The following is a 23,162-nucleotide window of genomic DNA, read 5'->3' on the forward strand; positions in this document are numbered from 1 at the left end:
TACGCATGGGTCCAAAAAGGGGGTGATGCAATGGGCGGGTAAAGAGTGGATCAGGGATATTCCTTTAATTTGCTTGCATTTTTGTAGAATAAAGTGGATCTGTGAATAATTTAGGCACGATGATTTACAGCAAGGTTTCATTGGTGTAGATGGTCACACTAAATGCAGTCACAGTTCCTCGCACTAAGCACTGTTCTATAAATGGTGCCTAACTTTAACCACTGTTTATAGATTAGCACTTAGCGCTATTCTTTTCAATGCTAATTTTTAGGCACCACTTATAGAATTCAGTCCTTAGTGCACAAAGTTGCACATGCAGTTTATAGAATAAGGTCAGTTGCTCACGTAACTTAATATAGGGGCCTTTTTACAAAGTCTCAAGAGGACAAATGTGCATGTAGCACTCACCAAATCAGCACTACTGCCAGGGTAGCGTGCATGCCCGGTGGTAATTCTTGGTTTGACACACACTGAATCCCACGGTAGAAAATATTTTTCTATTTTCTACCACAGGAGAATTCCTGGCAGTAATCAGCAGTGCGGCTACATTGGCGTACACTGCATGGTTACTGTGTAGTAGCGTGAAAGCCGTTACTTCAAGGTCAACAGCTTGTGGTAAGGGCTCAGGCCATAAATAGGTGTGCACTAGTGGCCTTTTTCCCAGTTGCAGTAAAGGGTGGCCCAGTGTGCGCCAAAAAGACACGGCCACACTACTGCAGGTCACATTTTACCACTGCTTTGTAAAAGGACCCCATAATGAGCTGATCATTGATGTTATCTAACTGTAATTGGCACTAAATAGCGTTAATTAGTACTAATTGGCACAAATTAGCAGATGTGCAAATGACCTTAGTTGGTGTTCTATAAAATGTATATGCAAAATCTATAGAGCAGAATTTCAAGGGAGCGTAGAGCAGGGAGGGACATTTAGGGGCAGGCCCAGGACTTGTGCGCACATGTTAGAATACACACAGTTATGCGCCTAACTACCTACAGTTATGTGTGAGCAATTACACCAGCCTTTGAGCTAGCATAAATTCTCACACCTAAGGTTAGGCACATAACCTCCTCATTGGAGGAGTGGCCTAGTGGTTAGGGTGGTGGACTTTGGTCCTGAGGAACTGAGTTCAATTCCCAGCACAGGCAGCTCCTTGTGACTCTGGGCAAGTCACTTAACCTTCCATTGCCCCATGTAAGCCACATTGAGCCTGCGATGAGTGGGAAAGCGCGGGGTACAAATGTAACAAAAAATAAATAAATATGGACTTACACTAGCATTCTATAAAGGCCACACAAATTTAGATGTGGTTTATATAATAGTGCTTACGCCTGGGAATTGCACCTAGCTTTAGGCATGGCCTTTTGCACCAACTGAAAAGGAAGAGGCCTGGGAATTGCACCTAGCTTTAGGCATGGCCTTTTGCACCAACTGAAAAGGAAGAGGCCAATCCGTTTAGGGAGGCCGGCCACAACTGGGCTGTAGGCCAGCGGAAAGGAAAGGGTTAAGGAATGGGGGGGGGAGGGGCAGAGAAAGCACAAAAGGGAGACAACAGGTGAGGAAAGGTTATCGTGAGCGGGCAGCGGCAAGGCACAGGAGCTGACCCAGCCCACCCACCCAGAGTTCAGGGCATGGCTGTCGCAACTGGGTGGTTAGGGACAGAGATTATGTAAAGCTACGGAGGGTACACAGCATGTCAGCACATAATAGTCCTTAGGGGTTGGCGAATAAGGGCTGAAAGATGATGTTCAAAATCAATTGCATTTGTTATACCTGCAGGAGGCAAGATGCAGTTCATTGACTTTGATTACATTGTCTCCTGGCTTGAACGGCTGGGAGGCCAAGAGCTTAGGCGGGGTGCATCCTTAAACAGGAGGCACCCTAATCAAGAAGGGGGGTGTGTGCTTGGATGGCACAACCGGCAGCGCGCTAAACCCGAAATGGATGACAAGTTGTGTACCCGGGGGTTTCCTATGATTTTGAGGTTATCGGAAGTGTTTTAATGTGGCAACAGATGTAAATGCTATTCATGAGATATAATGTAAAATTGTTTGGCTACGGCCTTAATAAATTCCAAATTCATTCAAAGAAGTGGCTGGTCCTGTTTATTCTTTGGGGTAGTAAAAGGAGAATGGATGAATGAGCAGTGCCGAATGCCCCAGTTGTGTGATGCAAATGTATATGCCTACATTAGATGTGTATGCCTGTTATTCTATAACAGCACATGCTAATTTTAGGAACGCCCCATTACACCCATGCCGTCACCATTCCCATGCCACCCTTTTCAGATCATGTGTAAATGTATGCACATAAATGCCAATTAAATCTAATTAGCACTAACAATTACTTGTTAAAAGCCAATTATTGACATAATTGCCTCATTATTCAATTAAATTCCATGAGCAATTGGGTGCATGGCCAAATTTGCATGCACAATTTTTGGTGACTTTTATAGAATTAGGCAGTTGGGACTAGATTCTATTTATCACACCTAAAAGAATTAGCACTGAAACAAAATACACCTAGGTGTATTCTATAAAGCATGCTTAAATGTAGGTGTACTTTATAGAATAAGCCTACATTTCCGCATGGTTAATAGAATATGCTGAGCGCCCATCCACATGACTAAATTTAGTTGCGGGCAATAACGCCAAGTAAAACTTGGTGTAAATGCTGACACCTAAATTATGCATAGACTGGGTGTATTCTATAACAACAAGCATAGATTTTAGAAATACCCAGAACCTGCCCAATCCATGCCCATTGTCATACTCCCTTTTCAACTATGCAACTTAGAATTTACATGCATCATGTTATAGAATACATGTAGACAGTTCTTCAAGTAAATTCTATTTAATGCCAATTAGTGTCAATAATTGCTTGTTAAGTTGCAATTATCAGTGCTGATTGGCTTGCTAATTAAGCTGTATGCGTAAATGCAGAATACGACTGGATTTGTATGCACAACTATGTAGAATCAAGGGGTTAATCCTAACTTTAGGTGACGTTCTTGTATTTACTCCTTAATGTACAGTTAATGTGCAGAATCAGGCTACTGCATGACGATGTGAAGGAGTTTTGTGGTACCTTGCCTGTTTCCATGCATTAAACTGAATTTTTAAGAATTTTTCTTTCAGGAGGCAAGGCATGGGTAGAGAGTAGGCATGAAAACATTAACCATCTAGCACATTACACTTACCAAGTGCTAGCTGGCTAACACATTAACTAAGAAGCAGGTACCATGCAGTTTTAATTCTTACATAGGATGAAAAGGTGCTACAGTAGATTAGACTCCTGATTCAGACAGTATTGCCAAAACACATGCTTATGTTGAATCACATTTCCTTTTGCACTACAATTGAAATAAACACAATTGTTTTCAAAGAATTTGGTATCCTTGGATATTTCTTCATACCACACTTGTTTGTTTGCTTAACTTGAATATTAACACATGACCTGCAATAAAATCTAGTGAATACAGTGCTTCATGATGCATCATTAGTTTTGAGCTTGTCACTCATTAAAACTCTATGTTATAGTGCATTAAGCCCAAAACGTAACACATTTTAGAAGGGCCCCATAGTTTTTCATGTTATAAACTCAAATAAATTATATTCAGGAATGTGAACTGATCCAATTTTGAACTGAAGACCAGTATATCAAAAACTTGCAAATAAATAAACAAATATAATGTATGCAGTACAGAAATACAATGAGCTTAAAGCTTATCATATAATTTCCACCATGTAGACTGAACTGTACATTTATAATACTAACATACCATTCATTTTTGTGTAGTTGTGACAAAATGGCCGCTTTTTCAGACACAAACATTTCTGTGTGATAAAATGAATGATATATTATAGATCGTATCAGACTGCAAAAAGCAATCTCTAACTGCTGTATTTCTGTCTGCTTACCCCATCTCTCTCTTAGTCTCTCCCTACATATCTACAGGTAGGGGCGTAGCCAGACTTCAGCGGGAAGGGGGTCCAGAGCCTGAGGTCAGGGGGGCACATTTTAGCCCCCCTCCAGCGCTGCCGACCCCCGCCATTTTTAACCCCCGTCGCCATTTTTGGCCCCGCCCGCCGCCACTACCACCTATGACTCCCCTGGCGCCAACACTTTCAACCCCCTCTTCCCACCACCACCAACACTTCCCCACCACCGCTGTTGGGTACCTTTGCTGGCGGGGGTCCCCAACCCCCACCAGCAGAAGTCCTCTTTCCCGGCGCGGTCACATTGCTGATCTGCAAGGGTAGGCTTCTGTTTCTGTGAGTCTGATGGCGGCGGGGGAGGGTTGGCAGCGGGAGGGGGGGTCGAAGGGGTTGGCGGTGGGGAGGCAGGGCCAAATCTATGGGGGCCCATGCCCCCATGGCCACACGTAGCTACGCCCCTGCTACATAAATAGGAATCTATATCTATATATGCCTCAACTCTACAATACATCTATACATACATTGCAATGGACATTTTATTTCTTTTTTCCTTGTCCCTTATTGTACCCATTTACCCCTACCTTACCTGACCCTTTTTCTAATTGTATTTGTTTAATATCTACCGTACTTGGCGTTCACCATTACGTTATTTTGTAAGCCACATTGAGCCTGCTAATATGTGGGGAAATGTGGGATACAAATGTTACAAATAAATAAAATCTATATCTATACATCCACGTATCTATATATTTATAGACATGTGCATAGATACAGATAGATTTACATATATACCACCCAATGTGAAAAATCATTTAACCAGCAAGGAACAGCTCCAGGCTGGTTAAATAGCACTTAACCGGCTATCTGGTAATATTCTCGGAAGGGAGCTGGCTAAGTCCCACTCAATATTCTCAGTTAGCACTTAATGCGATATAACCAGATATCTGCTGATATTTAGAGCATCATTGGCTAAGTTTGGTGGCCAAATTAAGCCACCAAAATAGCTTGCCTGGTTTAAACTTAATTGGCCAGCGCTGAATATCAGCTTGGCCAGTTAAATTTAAACCGGACAAAAAACACAGGATATTCCATGTCGGTCACCGGAAATGGCTACCTCCCGCAGTCTGAATATCAAGTCCATAGAGATATAGATAGATATACATGTACGATAGACAGATAGAAAAAGAGATATGTGAGGGTCCTATTTACTGAAGTACATTATGGGTCCTCTCTACTAAAGAGCAATAAGGATATTCAGTGTAGTTTAACCAGACAATACTGCTGAGTATCTTTTCTGACTGCCTTTGGCATCTCTGGCTGTCCTAAGGTAACTGGGTAGCAATCCAGATGCCACTGCTAAACATTAGTGGTACCTGGGTAACTCCTGGCAGTCACACCAGACCCAGATATTGAGTGCTGGTACCTATATAGCATCGGCACATAATATCCAGGTGGAGGAGTGGCCTAGTGGTTAGGGTGGTGGACTTTGGTCCTGGGGAACTGAGTTCAATTCCCACTTCAGGCACAGGCAGCTCCTTGTGACTCTGGGCAAGTCACTTAACCCTCCATTGCCCCATGTAAGCTGCATTGAGCCTGCCATGAGTGGGAAAGCACAGGGTACAAATGTAACAAAAAATAAAATAATTCCACCAGTGGTGGCCAGAATTTACAAATGACTGCCATCATCTGTTGCCTCAAAGTGTATGTGTTTATTAATAGGGGCAATCCCATCATCTTCCATTGCAGTTAAGCTGGGGATAATTCCCTTATGATGCTTTATTAAGGGGTGTTTCTATACAGTGGGCACCAATACATAAGAGCCAAGTACACACTTAAATGGGCAGAATAGTGGCTTATATACATGAGTATCTGTACACATGTGTGTGTAAATGCCAATATTCCTGCTAAGATCTATTCTATAAAATGGTGTCTAGATGTGATGGTGTGTAGTTGGAAAGTGGGCACATGCATGAGAGCATGAATGTGGTGTCAAAATTATGGAATAATGCAATATGCATGTGTGATTTAGCAATTTAGTTGCGATCACTTACATCAACTCTATAGCTGGCTTACGTGCTTGACCTAAATTATAGGTGCATATTTTGTCCTGATACACTAGCATTCTATAAAGGAAAATAAGCACTCTCTTTCCTTTGGTACCCATGGATGCCTAAATATAGGTGCTCTGTTTTAGAACTGCCCTAAAACTGCATTGCAGATAACATAATGCAGTTCACTCCTCCTCAGATGAAATCAATTCATAACCATCTTAACTTCAGGAAGTCACTGAAAACCACCTTGTTTAAGAAGGCCTACCCCTCAGACCCAACTTAATTTTCTACTTCCTGTGATACAGCAAAACTATGGACCGTATTGGACTTTTTATCATATCTTTGTTGCCTTATACTCATGTTATTTATAGGTTTACTACTATTTTGTGTATTTGTATTTTACCAAACCGGAGCCTGCCTCTGCGGTATTATGTAAGTCACATTGAGCCTGCAACTAAGTGGGAAAATGTGGGGTATAAATGTGTTAAATAAATAAATGATGTTAACTGTGCCACATTAACTATCACTTTAACAGCTGACATTCAGTATTTGTTTTCACTTTAAATATAAGCCCTAATCCCTGCCCTGTCTCCACCCATTCTCACTCTCTCCCATGATAGCTATTAAAATAAAAATTAGTAATCAACTCCTGTTAGAGAATCATCTATGGTCGATGTGTCTTCAGATAGTTTGGATTTGACTGGCATTTTGGAAAAATCTCAGAAGAAGACAACCTTGCTGGTTACTTTTGTTTTCAACCAAGATAAGGATGCTTTACTCAATTTATACTTTAGGTCTAAAGATTTGAACTTTTCTTTATGGAAAAACTTCTATATTTCCTGATGTGGAAAGTCCACTCAGTCTAGACGTAGGCAATTTCTTTCCCTCCAACAACGCATGGTTGATATTGGTGCTAATTTTCAGTTGAGATATTCATGTAAATGTGTTATTCATTTTGGTAATCATCAATATGTATTTTATGATGTTTCTCAATTACAATTTTTCTTGGAAGGGAAAGGTTCTGCCGCAGATGGAGACTGAATCATCTCAATAAGTCTGAACTGTAATATATTGAAATTCAACTTGCTGTTATTCTAGTAATAATGTTTCATTTTGAATTTCCCTATTGCCCTGGGTATATGGATTCTAGCCTCTCTTTATTTGTGGACTATATAGGGTTAATTTAATTTAATTTTGTTGCCTAGTTAAGATTTTCTTATTTGGATTATTTCTTTTTTTGTATTAATCCTTTATCCTTATTCAATTTATTTTGAATGTAAATTTAAATGCAAATTTAAAAAAAAAAACATAGAGGCCCTTTTACTAAGCCACATAAGTTTCTACGCGTGCCCAACGCGCACCAAAATGGAGTTACTGCCCAGGTACGGCATGGATATTGTGGTAATTTCATTTTTGGTGCACGTCCGATACCCGCATCCGAAAAGTATTTTTTATTTTATTTTCGGATGCATATATTGGACATGTGCCAAGTGTTATTTGATGAGTGTACGTCATTACCGCCCAGTTACCACATGAGACTTTACCACTAGGTCAATGGCTGGAGGTAAGGTCTCAGACCCAAAATGGACATGCGGCAATTTTCATTTTGCCACATGTCCATTTTCAGCAAAAATTTAAAAAGAGCATTTTTTACAGGTGCACTGAAAATGATTCTATGCATGCCCAAAACACACGTCTACACTACTGCAGGCTATTTTTCAGCGTGCCTTTGTAAAAGGGCCCCTTAGAAATTAATGCATATTAATGAGGGAGTTCAATAAATGATGCTGAAAAATGGACGCCGGAAAAGATTGGTGCTAAGCGTTATTCTAATAGGATGGGTGCACTTTATGAAATAGTGTTAGTGTCAATTCCCATTCAGCAGTGCTAGACTGCTCAAACCTGGTTTAAATCCCTGCGACCAAGGCGGGCATGGAGACCCATTATTCTATAACACTGCATGCAACTTTTTGGAATGCCCCTGACCTGCCCATACCCCTCCCTTGGACATGTGTCTTTTTGGGTTGCATGCTACGGAATTTAGGCACCCACCCCCCAAATATTCAGCCAGCAGCAGGCAGCATGATTAGCTGCCACCACTGGCACTGACCCTGGATATTCATTGCCAGGCCATATCTGACAACTGACATTGAATATCTGGTTTCAGCTTTGTCCATGGCAACGTAACTGGTTAAGCTGATATTCAGCACTAACTGTTAAGGGTCTTATTCTATACAGGTTATGCTCCTAAATTTACACTTCTAAAATTTATGCTCCTAAATTATGAACATTATCTATGCTCCAAAATAGATTATAATCATAATTTATGAGCATATATTTATGAGCATAACCTTTATAGAATAAGGCCTTATGGAGTAGATTCTATATATAGCGCCTAACAAAATTGGTGCTGAAATTAGTGCCAACTAAGCATATTCAATAATCAGCGCCAATTATATAATATGCTTAGTACATTTCTCAGTGCCTATATCGATGTGCATCCATTTACACCAATGAAAATGTGGTGTAAATCCCAGTGCATAGATTTAAGCACATCGGGCCATATTCTATAACTATGTGCATACATTTGGGAACACCCATGAAACATCCATTTCCCACCCATAACCATGCTCCTTTTGCCTGCGTGTGTTAGAAGTTCAACATACTTTGTTACAGAATACGCTTAGTAAGTTATGCGCCTACATTTTGATTAGTGACGATTAATGCTCATTATCTTGTTAAGCCAACTAAGGGGTCCTTTTACTAAGGTGTGCTGAAAAATGGCCTGTGGTAGTGTAGGCACGTGTTTTGAGCATGCACAGAATCATTTTTCAGCGCACCTGTAAAAAGGCCTTTTTTTTATTTTTGCCGAAAATGGACGTGCGGCAAAATGAAAATTGCCATGTGTCCATTTTGGGTCTGAGACCTGACCGCCAGCCATTGACCTAGTGGTAAAGTGTCATGCAGTAACTGAGCGGTATTGACCTACATGCGCCAAATGCCACTTGGTGTGAGTCTGATACGCGCAGCAGAAAATAAAAAGTATTTTTCGCTGCGCATTTTGGATGTGCTCCAAAAATGAAATTACCACAAAAGCCATGTGGTATCCATCCGGTAACACCATTTTGGTGTGCATTGGGCGCATGTAGACGCTTACGCAGCTTAGTAAAAGGGCCCCTAAGATACTTTTGTTATTATAGAAGCCATGCCATTTTTCTTAAAGATAGGCCTACTTTAATTGATAAACTTAGCCAGTTATCACTGAATATTCATGATTAACTGGCTAAGTCACGCAACATGGCTAGCTACTAACCCCAAATTCTATATAGTGTTACTTGAATTGCTGATAATTCCCAACTAACAAGCAATTATTGACATTGACTTTAATTAGAATTTACGCACACAACTTGCTAAGTATATTCTATAAAGTGATACATGTAAATTCTAAATCATGCTGCCAAAAAGGGGGCAAGGCAATGTGCATGGAATGGGCAGATCCTGGGCATTTCTAAAAATCATGTGGGCTTTTACAGAATACACCCTCTCCATGCCTAACTTAGTTGCCAGCATTTACATCAAGTTTTACTTAGTGTAAATTTCCACAACTAGATTTAGTCACATGGACAGACCCTAGGTGTATTCTATAAATTGTGCCTAACTTTAGACATAGTTTATCAAATATGCATAGGCATATTTTTGGGCTCTGATTTTTAAGGTGCCATATATAGAATCTAGTCCTAAGCGCTGTACCTGTATAGTATATGTAAATCACCTCGATTCGTGCCTCGATAGAGGCGGTATATCAAACTGATAGAAACCTAAACCTCAAAACCTAATATTCAGCAGAGATAACCAGCTATCTCATGCTGGATATAAGCAGTCAGTCAGCTAAGCACTACTTAACTGTCCAGCAGCCATTCCTGGCTGGTTAAATAGCGCTGAATACCAGGCTCCCAGTGTTTTAGAACAGCACATAGCCAGAAGTGTGCGCAAATATTAATTAGTGCCAATTCATGCCAATAATTGGTTATTAGCATCCAATTATTGATAGCTAACAGCTTGTTAAACCAATTAATTTGTGCGTGCATCTCAGAACCGTGCCCGGATTTGGGCGCCATATAGAGAATCTGAGAGTAACACTTAGCATGCGTCAGCTGCTGGCATAAACAGGGAAATTCATATTGGCAGGGAAGGGGGCAGGAAAGGAGTGAGGAAGAGGTGAGGGAGTATGTCTTGCAGTTAATACAGATTATGTTAATATGTAGTATGTAGTATGTTAATATGTTAATGTAGTAGATAAGGCAGGACAATTATCAACACCTCCAAACCTATGAATAATTGCTTTCTGTATTAGTAGCTTTGCTGTTAATTCATGGTAGTTAACAATGTCCAACATTAATTGCTCAGTTGCCTTCAACAAAGTGACAAGAATGTACCAAATAGTTACTGGAAAGGTTTGGCAACTACTGTGGGTTAACTTTTGCTGTTAATTAGGTCTCATGGACTGAAAAAGAAAAATGCTTATAGAAAGATTTACTATAGATATAGGTATGTTGATAAATACAGGCAAATTGATATTCAAGTGATTTAACTGAGCAGAAATGGCTCCTAGCAAGGTTTTGGTGTGGATTAGGAATTTGTTATTGGACAGAAAACAGAGGGTAGGGTTAAATGGTCATTTTTCTCAATGGAGGAGGGTGAATAGTGGAGTGCCACAGGGATCTGTACTGGGACCGGTACTATTTAACATATTTATAAATAACATGGAAATCGGAATGACGAGTGAGTTGATCAGATTTGCAGATGATACAAAAGTATTCAAGATGGTTAAAACACATGCAGACTGTGAAATATTGCAGGAAGACCTTAGGAAATTGGAAGATTGGGCATCCAAATAGCAGATGAAATTTAATGTTGACAAATGCAAGGTGTTGCACATTGGAAAGAATAATCTGAATTATAGTTACCTGATGCTAAGGTCCACCTTGGGGATCGGCGCTAAAAAAAAAAGATCTGGGTGTCATTGTAGATAATACGCTGAAATCTTCTGGTCAGTGTGTGGTGGTGACCAAAAAAGCAAACAGGATGCTATGAATTATTAGGAAAGGGATGATGAATAAGGCCAAAAATAATATGCCTTTGTATCCCTCCATGGTGTGTCCGCACCTTGAGTATTACGTTCAGTTTTGGCTGCCGCATCTCAAAAAAGATATAGCGGAATTAGAAAAGGTTCAAAGAAGAGCGACCAAAATGATAAAAGGGATTGGAACTCCTCTCATATGAGGAAAGGCTAAAGAGGTTAGGGGTCTTCAGCTTGGAAAAGAGATGGATGAGGGGAGATATGATTGAGGTCCACAAAATCCTGAGTGGTGTAGAACGAGTAGAAGTAAATCGATTTTTTACTTGTTCCAAAAGAACAAAGACTAGGGGACACACGAGGAAGTTAAAACAAATAGGAGAAAATATTTTTTCACTCAATGAATAGTTAAGCTCTGGAACTCTTTACCGGAGGAGGTGGTAACTGTGGTTAGTGTATCTGGGTTTAAAAAAGGTTTGAACAAATTCCTGGAGGAAAAGTCCATAGTCTGCTATTGAGACATACATGAGAAGCAACTACTTTCCCTGGGATTTGTAGTATGGAATGTTGCCACGATTTGGGTATCTGCCAGGTCCTTGTGACCTGACTTGGCCACTGTTTGGAAAACAGGATACTGAGCTAGAAGGACCATTGGTCTGACTCAGTATGGCTACTCTTATGTTCTAAATCGTCTGTTCAGGGCTAACCACTAATTTTCAGTGGTACTTAACTGGTTAGTGCCACTGAAAATATCAGGTTAATGCCGAACTTAAAACCAGTTATTTTGGGAGGGGGGCATTATGGGGACAGATTCCACACTTAAGTAGCGATATTCAGCGCTTAACCAACCAGAGTAACTGCATAAACGTCAGTTCTATCTTTATGCTGTGCCCTGTAGCTGATTATAGCCGATTACATACCTTGCTCATACCTCTCCTACTCCCTTCACCCTTGCCCATCTCTACCTACCTATCTCTTTTATTATTCTGCTTTAATTAACTTATTTTCTCTTTATCAATTCTCTGTAATCCATATTATTATGTAAGCCGCATTTAACCTGCCTTGAGTGGAATAGCGCAGAGTACAAATGTAATAATTAATTAATTAATTAATTAAGTGTGTTCTGCAAACCCCGAAATTCAATTCCAGTGCCTAAACATGGCCCAGCATTGGACTTCCAAGTTTAATGTCTGCAGTGGTCAGCAAAAGGGAAATAGGATGGGATTTTACATATTATATACAGGTACTTATTTTGTACCTGGAGCTATGGAGGTTAAGAGGCACTTTTACAAAGGTGCGGGAGGACCTACGTGCGTACAGTGCATATCAAATTGGCCCTATCACTTGGCTAGCGCGTGAGCCATGTGGTAATTTCGAATTGGGCAAGCCACTGCACTAACCATTAGGCTCCTCCTCCACTTCACAAAACACTGATCGCTGCCAACTCAATATCGGGCCCAGTATATATATAGAGAAAGATATGGACGTGCATGTTCATATGTAAAGATGGAGAGTAATGAATATGAAGATTTACTATATCTGGTGATCACTCTTCCTTTAAGAGTCCCATTGGCTTTTTGCTTTTGAATTATTGCTGCAACCTTTCTTTCTCAGAAAACTAATGTGAAAAGTACAATGCAAGTATGATGAAATCATCATCCCAATTGCAGACCAGAAACATGAATTATTAGGAAAAAATTGATTCCTAAATTGCTTTGAGATGATTTAGTGAGCTAATTAGAATATTGGGTAGTGGTTGGCTACTGCTTTCTGTACTGAGTATAATGAAAGTGCTACACACAGCTTTTGACAGAGCACTTTATTTCTCTGTACTGGTTTTAATATGTTCGAACCCAAATGTTCCATCATCAGCCTAGACAACAATGTGTTCCATCTCAGGGATTAGGTTGTGCAAATGGAGTTTCATTGTTTTTAAATTAAGCTATTTTTCAGCATTAACAGATGTAGGGTAAATAGAAATGTATGCTGGGCTGAAAATTAGCACCTTGAAATGTGTTGCCTTTCCATGACTGCTACTATGATGTCTGGACGAGATAGGAAGAGTGGAGCTGTTATTCAACAAAGAAAAAAAAATGAGGGTAGTCCCAAGGCAGCTGACAAAAAAGAATTAAATAAGTGGACAATTCTGATTGAATTAGAGTTAGAAGAACCTGCCAGTTAAAAAAACAAAAAAAGCCTTTATTCTAAAGGAATTATTAAAAGATTAAAAATAAAAAACAAAACAAAACATTATTCACATGAAATATTGTTTTTACCTGATAAAGGAAGCATGCATTATAACAATAAAATATAATTTGTTGTTAATAAATGCGTTGAACTGACAGTATGCAGCATTTCCTGTAACAAATTCAACTGAAGGAGTAGAATTTCTCTCCCATTCTCTAGTACACATGTGAATGTTCAGTTTGGTACCATATACTGTTCTGGTGGAAATATTTGGGGCTCTGGTTCTCAGCTCACTGCTTAGGACCCACTCATCCAGTCCACTTTTCAGAATATGCGCAATGAATATGCATGGGAAACCCTTACTGTGCATGAACTGTCTCCATATATACAAATTTCTCATGCATATTTAACACAGATATTCTGGGGAGGGGTGGGGGAACTACTTGAGCAGGTTCCAAGGGAAAGGTTTAAAAAACACTGTGCAATAAAAAGTAAAGGACAGATTGGTCTAGTGATCTCTTAAGGGGTAATTCTATAACATAGGTTCTAATTATAAATGTAAATATTTAGAATAGTGGCATCTATAAACGTAGCTGTAAATACTAAAATTCTACCAGTTCTGCAAACATGCACTTAATTTTGGTATTTGTAAATGAGATGAAGTATAAGGGTGTCTCCACTTACGGTCATACTTAAATTCTAGGCATGTATTTCAACTGTATTCTATAAATGAAAGTAGACATCTATCTTCCATTACACACTAACCCCTAGATTCTATAAATTGCATGCCCAGATTTATGCCTAGGGTGCAAATTTGCATGTGCAAATTGTAGAATAAAGTCAATTGTGCATGCACTGGAAATGACGGTGCGCTAGGGATGGGAAGTACTGCCGGGCTGCTGCAGTAGCCTGACAGTTCTTACTACTACTACTACTTAACATTTCTAGAGCGCTACTAGGGTTACGCAGCGCTGTACAAATTAACAAAGAAGGACAGTCCCTGCTCAAAGGAGCTATACTTCCTGTATACCGAGCAGTAAGCCCACGCTGGGCTTACCACCGCTTAGTAAAAGGAGCCCTTAGGGTCCTGTTTACTAAGGTGCACTAGCGGTTTTAGCATGTGCTAAAACTTAGTGCATGCTAACCGTGTAGATGTCCATAGGAATATTATGGGCATCTACACGATTAGTGAGCACTAATGCTTAAAGCGTGCTAAAAAGTTAACGCCCCTCTAGCGCGGCTTAGTAAACAGGGCAAAACACTGGGAGGAACACATCCATGAAAGGGACAAATAGCACTAACAGTGGCATGAGTAGGCTTAGGCACTTTAAAAGGGATGAAACAGCACCAAAGTGGCTCCAGTGTACCAGGCACTGAGTGAGGCAGCAAGAGGCAGCAACACAGCACACAACACTGAACTGGGGGAAAAGCAAGTGGGAGGAACAGGCCAGGGAAGTGACAGAAGAAACAGGCAGCAGCAGGGCCGCTGAGAGGGGGGGCAGGGGGGACAAAATTCCCCAGACCCGGGCCTCCAAGGGGGGCCCAGCACCGGGGTCAGGCCGCCGACGCTGCATTCTCCGGTATCACCTGCCTGCCTCCTTGGCTCCGGGTCCCCTGCATTTGAAGCAGCAGTCGCAGATCTCCTCTCTTCTGGCCTTCCCTCCCTGTGTTCCGCCCTCGTGGAAACCAGAAGTTACATCAGACAAGGGCGGGACACAGGGAGGGAAGGCCAGAAGAGAGGAGTTCTGCGACTGCCGCTTCGAATGCAGGGGGCCCGGAGCTGTGGAGGCAGGCAGGTGAGACCGGGGACTGCAGCGGCGGAGGGAGCGACAGAGGGCAGTAGCGGTGGGGGGAGTGACAGGGGGCAGCAGCGGCAGGGGGAGCGATGGGGGCGGCAGCGACGAGGGTGCGGAGGTGGGGCGCCCTTGCCCCGGGCCCAGCCTAGTCTCTCGGCAGCAGAAACAGGCACCAAAATCCCAAGTCATCTCTAGAGCAGAGAAGGTGAAGGGTTTTTTAAAAATATATTTTTTCTTGAGGGGGGGCAGAACACACCCATTTAACCAGAAGGGCAACTCAGGAAGAGTGTGGGCAGCAATAGTAGCACAACAATACAGCAAGGTCCTGAGGCTAAAGGGTATTGTTTTGCTTCTCCCATACACTTTATGGGATCAAACAAGCTGAGAAGGATTTAAGTTTTTCAGAGTATCATAATTATTCGATTCTGAACCATTGAACTGAATCAAATGTTTGATCTTTCAGATCAATTTTCCATTTGGGTCAATCTGATCTGATCTGGATCAATTCTTACTCAATAACATGTTGTGTTTGACTCAATTGCTCAAAGCTTTCTATCTAAAAAAATAAAATTATCAGTTGGCCAGGTATTCCAAAGATGCTGAGTTATGTTCTAACTAATATTCCTTTTGTGAAGTGAGCTAAAGCAATAGTCTAATTGTGTATTTAATTTTATTTGCTTAGCTATTTTGTTCTTTTTTTTTAGATTAGACTAGATCTGCTAGAACTGCATGGTTGAATGTATTATTTTAGTATGTAAATGTCTTGGATGCTTATTGAACATTGTTTTAATGTGGTGCAGGTGTACAATTTCCTTCTTGTTGGTGTACACTTAAGACAAATATAGAGAGAATGGGTGAGAGCAAGGATGGGGGAACAGCAGAGAAAAGAAATAGGAGAATTTATTCTTGGTCTAGGTATGGAAATTATTAAACTAATCTCTGAAAACAAGGCCAAAAGAGGAGATGAAAGAGTAGACACAAAGAGCATTTGACTGTGGAAAGGCAATTCTGAAAGAAGAGGGAGGGATTTTGTTTAGGCTAGTGTGGAAGTCACCTGGGCACATGCTATTTTCAAAATCATGCATGCAATTTTCCTCCTTCTTTGCTGCATATGCAGTCATTAAGTCCAAAGTATGTCAATGCTTTCAGCACTAGCTCATTTTTAAAAGGGAATTCATCTTGTAGTTTCCCTTTGAAAAATACTGTAGTTTAAAAAATGGTGTGTGAAAAGTGCAGACATAAAAAGTGATTTTATAAGTATTACACAATGTTTACATGTGAATATTTTACACTTGATCTTAGCGATAATGATATATTTTTTAATAGATACTATAGGGATCTTTTTCTAAAATATGCTAAGTTTTTGTACTTATGGTGCCTGAACAGCAGAAATTAAAGCTCATTAGCTGCAAAGGCTGTACGGTAATTGCTGGAGGCATGCCACCATGTCTTCTGCAATTACCATCTTGAAATGTTCATTAGCAGGCATAAACGTGGTTATCCTTAGCGTCACTAATTAGATTTAATTGGGACTTACATGTGTAAAGTTAGGTGCGGGATCCACACCTAAAATGTATGCGCAGTCCAAAAAAGAGGGCATAGAAATGGGAAGATCATTGGCTTTTGGGAGGGGGGGAAGGTCATGGTTTTGAGTTATATGTGTAATTGTAGAATAATGGTGCTCTGTGCCTAAATTTAGGCATGGGCATTGGGACCACAGTTTTGTTGGTACAAGTGGTGGTACCTAAAATTACACGCAACCTCTCTATTTAAGTGTTAATTCTATAAACTGTGCCAAAATTCGGGCACAGCTTGTAGAATACCGCTTAAGCAGGAGGGTTTTCTTGTGCTGACTTTTTAGGCACCATATATAGAATCTAGCCATAGCTGCACAATTGTCAGCGTGAGGTATGTGAAATGCGCTAATGCAATATATTCTCCACACCCATTCTTTTCTCATGCTCTTCCTAGTTACCACTCCTAACACAAAATGCCCTTTAAATGTGAATTAGTGCATCATAACCTCTAAAATACTACAAAACAGGATACCGCATTTGAGCATTAGTAGTTTACGTTCAGTAATTCATATGTTAAGGATGAGATTCTACATATGGTACCTGAAAAATCTTCATGCAAAACATTTCTGCCTAAGTATATGCTAAAAGCACACCTAGATTTAGGAACGGTATATAGCAGTGGTTCCCAAACTTTTTCAGTTCATGGCACCCTTTGTGTCTGAGCACCTCCCCCCCTCAGCCACACTGATCTTTGCCCCCACCCCATCCACATAGGTCTCCGCTCCCTCCCCGGACACACAGGTCTCCATCTTTTTCTCTGTACAAATATAACAGTTCTAGGGTGTGCCTATAACCAGCTTCTACAAATGACACACTGATTATGATTTATAACAAATTACTACTCTACGTATGAAAAGTTATCTCGTTATTATACTTCCTCTTTGTACATCTGTATGCTGCACAAGCCAGCATTTTTAAAATATAAGTGAGATTAAATAAAAAATGCTACCAACAATAAAGAATGACAATTTGGATGCAGCAGCTCATAGGTTTGATTGCTTTGTTTTGAATGGGAAGGGAAAGAGACTGACCTATTGGTTTCAACTTTTTGACTTCACCCTATCTCCTGTTTTCATCCAACCTCCTTGGCAGTCGCCTCTGTGAGTCCCAAAGTCCATCTGCTCCATATACCCAGTGGCTGCGCCAAACAAAAAGCAAGCGCGGGGCTGCAGCATCCTTCAGACAGGACTGTGGGCTCTGTGGGTCATCTGCCCCTGCTGACATCAACTTCCACTTACGGAGGCAGAGGACTGGCAGAATTGACGGCACATGCTTATAGGCTGCTGCAGCCCTGCACTTGCTGTTTGTGGTGTTGTTTTTCAGACGCTGCTGTCTGCAGTAGCGGTTCGGGTGGGAGGGAGGTTGGGATTTGCCATGGTACCCCAGACAGTTCACTGCGGTGCACCAGGGTGCTATGGTGCACAGTTTGGGAAATGCTGGTATATAGAATACACTTACTTGATATCCTAGCACCTAAAACTATGCACATCCATTTACACCAATGAAAATGTGACATAAATCCCAGCATAAAGATTTAGGAACAAAGGGCCATATTCTATAACAGTGAGCGTAAATTTTAGAACACCCATTTCCCCATCTATAACTGTGCCTCTTTTTGCCTGCATGTATTAAAATGTAGGCACAATGCTTTACAGAATACGCTTCGGGAGTTGTGCGCATAAATTCTAATTATTGCCAATTAGTGTTCATTATTTATTTATTTAGAACATTTATATCCCACATATTCCCAACATAGCAGGCTCTATGTGTGGCTAACAATATTTATAGAAAGAACATCATGCATATGCAAGGTCGGAACAGAGAGGAAAGAACATCTTGAGGGGGAAAGCAACAGGAGAAACAAATGAGGGATGGCAGGAAGTTAAGAAACAGCGGAGTAAGTTTTATCACATAGATAAGTCTTGAGGAGTTTCTTGAACAGAGTGTGGTCGGCAGTCTCTTTTAATGCTGATGGTAGAGCATTCCAGTAACGAGGACTCACAAAGCAAAAAGAGGAGGCGAAGAGCAATTTGTACCTTAGATTCTTGCAGTTAGGATAGTGGAGATTAAGATAAGTACGGGACGGCTTCTTGGAATTTCTGGGAGGGAGGTCAATCAAGCTGAACATATAAACTGGGGCATCCCCGTATATGATCTTGTGGGTGAGGGCACAGATTTTGAATTTGATCCGCTCTTTTATCGGGAGCCAGTGGAGCTTCTCAAACCGAGATTTACCAAATAGTAATCTCGCCGCCGTGTTTTGCGCCGTCTGGAGTTTCTTTAGGGTTTGTTCCTTACAACTGGTGTAAATCCCATTGCAGTAGTCGAAATGGCTCAATACTAGAGTGTGGATTAGAGTCCGGACTAGGTCAAACAGAAGGAACTGCTTATTGTTTGTTAAGTGCTGTTAACAATGCTAATTGGCTTGTTAAGCCAATTAAGTTATGCGTGCTGTTATAGAATATGCCTGGATTTTGGCACAGAACGTTAGCTAGGTGCACTATATAGAATCTGGGAATAAGCGCCTGACACACTGTTGTAAAAGGACCCCGGTGTTTGCTAAATGATATCTCAAGCCAACAAAAATTGCCTAGACTCACTTTAGAGTTTAGAAATATTTACACAGATTTTAAAGTGAGTATGTGGTATTCTCTGATGATGTGTGGTGCTAACTAAAGTTACAAGTACAAAAATTAAAAAAACAAAGAGAACTGTTACAGCAGTTGTAGAACATGTTGAGGACATATGCCCAAATTCTATATATGGCACCTAGAATTACATACATTAAATTGGGGCTGCACCCAATTTAATGTGTGTAACTTAATTGATTAACGAGCCAATCAATTATCAGCACTAATTGACCCTAATTAGGATTTATGTGCATAGCGTATTCTATAATGATCTCATGTAAATATTTAGACAGCAAAACCCCATAGCTGACCACGTTTCTTTAAAAGCCAAGTATTACATTTAAGTAATAAAAAAAACTTGAGAAGTTTGAGTACTACTAATATTATTAAAATGGTAAAAATATTAAAAATCTTTAAGATATTTCAGTGATGATTTGGAGAAAGCTCCGAGCGGCATTGAATCTACCAGCCAGCCAGCCAGCCACCCATGCGTGGTCCTCTTAATCTTGAATAGAAAGAAATTGCAGTAATTTTTTATAAACAAATGCTTATGTTCTATGATTAGTACATGTAAATATTTGGGGGCATGGCTAGGGGCATTTTGGGGCGTACCTAAATGAAATGCATGTACATACAGAATCACGCCTAACTGTAGGCACCTACAACTAGGCCTGCTCATAGCAAGACTAATTGCAGGTGCCAGGTGCAGTTATGCACTAAGCGCAATTCTATAAAAAATGCACACCCCTTATAGAATCGTACTAAGCGCAATCAATTTTTAATGCTGATTTTTAGGCGCTACTTATAGAATTTGACCCATGATACTTTCTCAGTGCAATAATGATCATTTTTTAATGTATAGAAATGCTCAGTGGCAGAAATAAGTGTATTATGATTTGAAACATTTCACCTTTCCCTACAGTATTATTTATATTCATATTCTAAAAAAATAAGAAGTACCTCCGCAGCAAGTATATATAAAAACAGAATAAATGTGTTGCGTGTTGAACCTAACATTTCTATGATGAACATATGCATAAAATCTTCAGCCAGCAGGAATAATAGCTTGAAGATATCAGGCCTAAACATTTTTATAGCTATTGTGAGAAAATGAAAGGCTTTCTGTGGAATGTGATTCAGCGTAGATTAAATACTATAAATAGAAATATTAAAAACCTTCAAATTTCTTTTAATTATGCACTTTAAACCGTTCGATTTATTTCTAGCTGTGTGTACTCTATAAGACAAGGTGTGCCTGAAGTTCTCTGTACATATTTGTCAGATCCCAAGAGTTATTAGAGTGTCTCCAGGGTGTTTTCTTAAGCAAGGCAGAGAGCAAATGTAATCCTGGCATGCAACCTTTATTTAGTAAAGTACTGTTAATAGAGCAAGCAATATATTTGCAGTGCAGGTGGGATTTTGTTTTATGTTTTTATATACATTTTATTGGACAGACACACTTATCTCTATTGTGTATTCTATTAAAGGGTTCTTTTTACTAAGCTGTGGTAAGAAGTGGCCTGCGGTAGTGTGAGTGCATGTTTTTGGTGTACACTGGGCCATTTTTTACCGTGTCTGGGGAAAGAGGCATTTTTTTAATGGGTCGGGAAATGGACTTGCACTAAAATTAAGACTAGTGCACGCCTATTTACAACCTGATCCCTTACCACCACCCATGGATCTAGCACTAAAGGCTCATGCGCTACACGAGCAGTAACTGTTCGGCATGCTCCAACTGCCAAGTACCGCCGGAAATGCCGCACGTGGTAGAAAATAAAAAAATAATTTCTACCGCCTGGAATGAGTGCATGCCAAATCTGAAATTACCACCAGGGGGTGTGCCGGCCTGGCAGTAGTCTCATTTTGGGGTGTGCTGTACACGCGTAGGCCTTACCACATCTTAGTACAAGGGCCCCAAAGTCTCTAAAAAGACTATGCTAAAAAAATACCTTTATTCGCCAAAAAGACATGCACAAAAAGTGCAGTGAAATGTTAAATATTTATGGCTCAAATAGATATGTGGAAGGTAATTTTATAAGGGGGAACATATTATGGAGCACCACTTTTCAGCTAGATTCAGTAAATGATACTCAAAAAGTGTTGCCGAAAAAAATCAGCATTCAATGCTATTCTATAATGGGCACTCAAAGATGAACATTGAGGGCCAGATTCTATATATGGCACCTAGAAATTCTGCACGTAAAACATTTCTGCCTAAGTGTATTCTATAAGTAGCGCCTAGATTTAAGCGCAGTATATAGAATACGCTTAGTTGCTATCCCAGCGCCTAAAACTAAGCGCCACCATTTACACAAACAAAAATGGCGTAAATCCTGGCATGTAGATTTAGGCGCAGAGAGCCATATTCTATAACAACACATGTAAATTTTGAAAACTCCCATTTCCGCGCCTATAACCATGCTCCTTTTTTGCCTGCACACATTGAAATTTAGGCACAGTGCATTACAGAATACAGGAGTTGTGTGCGTAAATTCTAATTATTGTCAATTAGTGCTCATTATTGCTTGTTAATTGCTGTTAATAATGCTGATTGGCTTGTTAAGCCAATTAGGGGCCCCTTTTACCAAGCTGTGCTAAGAGGGGGCTGGTGCTGGAGTTGGTGCATGTTTTACATGTGCGCTGAGGCCTCCTTTTACCACAGCTTGTAAAAGAGAAGTCTCACCTTCCTGCAGGAAATGGCCATGTGGCAAGTAAAGCACTTGTCTTGCAGCCATGTCAGGGGGAAGTCCTTACTGCCACCCATTGAGGTGGTGGTAAGGGCTCCCGCAACAACCTGGTGGCAACCGGGCAGCGTGTGACGCTGCCTGATTACTGCCGGGTACACTCCGGCGCTACAAAAATAAATAATTTTTTGTAGCACCGGTAATGATGATGCGCTAAGGGTGGGAACTACCGCTGACCGTCGGGCTACCACAGCAGCCCGGCGGTACTTCCTGTATAGCGAGCAGTAGGCCCGTGTTGGGCTTACTGCCACTTAGTAAAAGGAGCCCTAAGTTACAGATTCTGCTTGCACTTCAGCTTTGATCTCTAGGCACACTATATAGAATCCGGGAGTGAGTGCTGATTTTGGTGCCCAAATTTGGGAGCAAGGATTTATACCTCCTGAAACAAGGTGTAGTTTCTTGTGCCCAGTTTGGGTGTCTATCCCTGGTATTCTATAGCACTACGCAGAAAGTTTAAGAACAACCTTGAGCCGTACATTTACGTCCCTTGGCACCACTACCTTTTGGGTTGCACACTATAGGATTTGGGTGCACTTTGTTATAGAATAGTGTGTAGCAAGATGTACGCACAAATTCAAATTGGTACCAATTAGTTCCCAATTATAGATGCTAATTAGCTCATTAGCTAGTTGGGTGCTATATATAGAATCTGCCCACATACAGGGCTAGATTCTATACATGGCACCTAAAACATCAGTGCCCAAAAAACCATGCATCAGTGGTATTCTATATGCTGCACCTAAAATTCAGAGTGGTTTATAGAATTAATGCTCAAGTGGAGAGGTTGTGCGTAAACTTAGGCACCGCCATTTGAACCAATGAAAAAGTGGTGCAAATGACTATGCCTAAATTTACACGTGGAGCACTGTTATTCTACAATTACACATGCAACTCAAAACCATGATCCCCCCCCTCCACCATCTACCTCAAAAGAACCACAACCCTCCCATTTTAATGTCCTCTTTTTCAGGCAGTGTGTAAACTTTATGTGGGTAAGTCACAATTAAATCTAATTAAAGCCAATAATTGCTTGTTAAAAAGCCAATTATTGGCACTAATTGGCTCTTTATTCTATTAAATTGTGCATGAAAATCGGGAATGCATCTAAATATGTGCACACAAGAATGCACGTGTATTTACTAACACATGCAGGAGGAGCATGTA

This window comes from Microcaecilia unicolor, chromosome 6 (genome assembly GCF_901765095.1).
Source record: "Microcaecilia unicolor chromosome 6, aMicUni1.1, whole genome shotgun sequence".
NCBI lineage: Eukaryota > Metazoa > Chordata > Amphibia > Gymnophiona > Siphonopidae > Microcaecilia > Microcaecilia unicolor.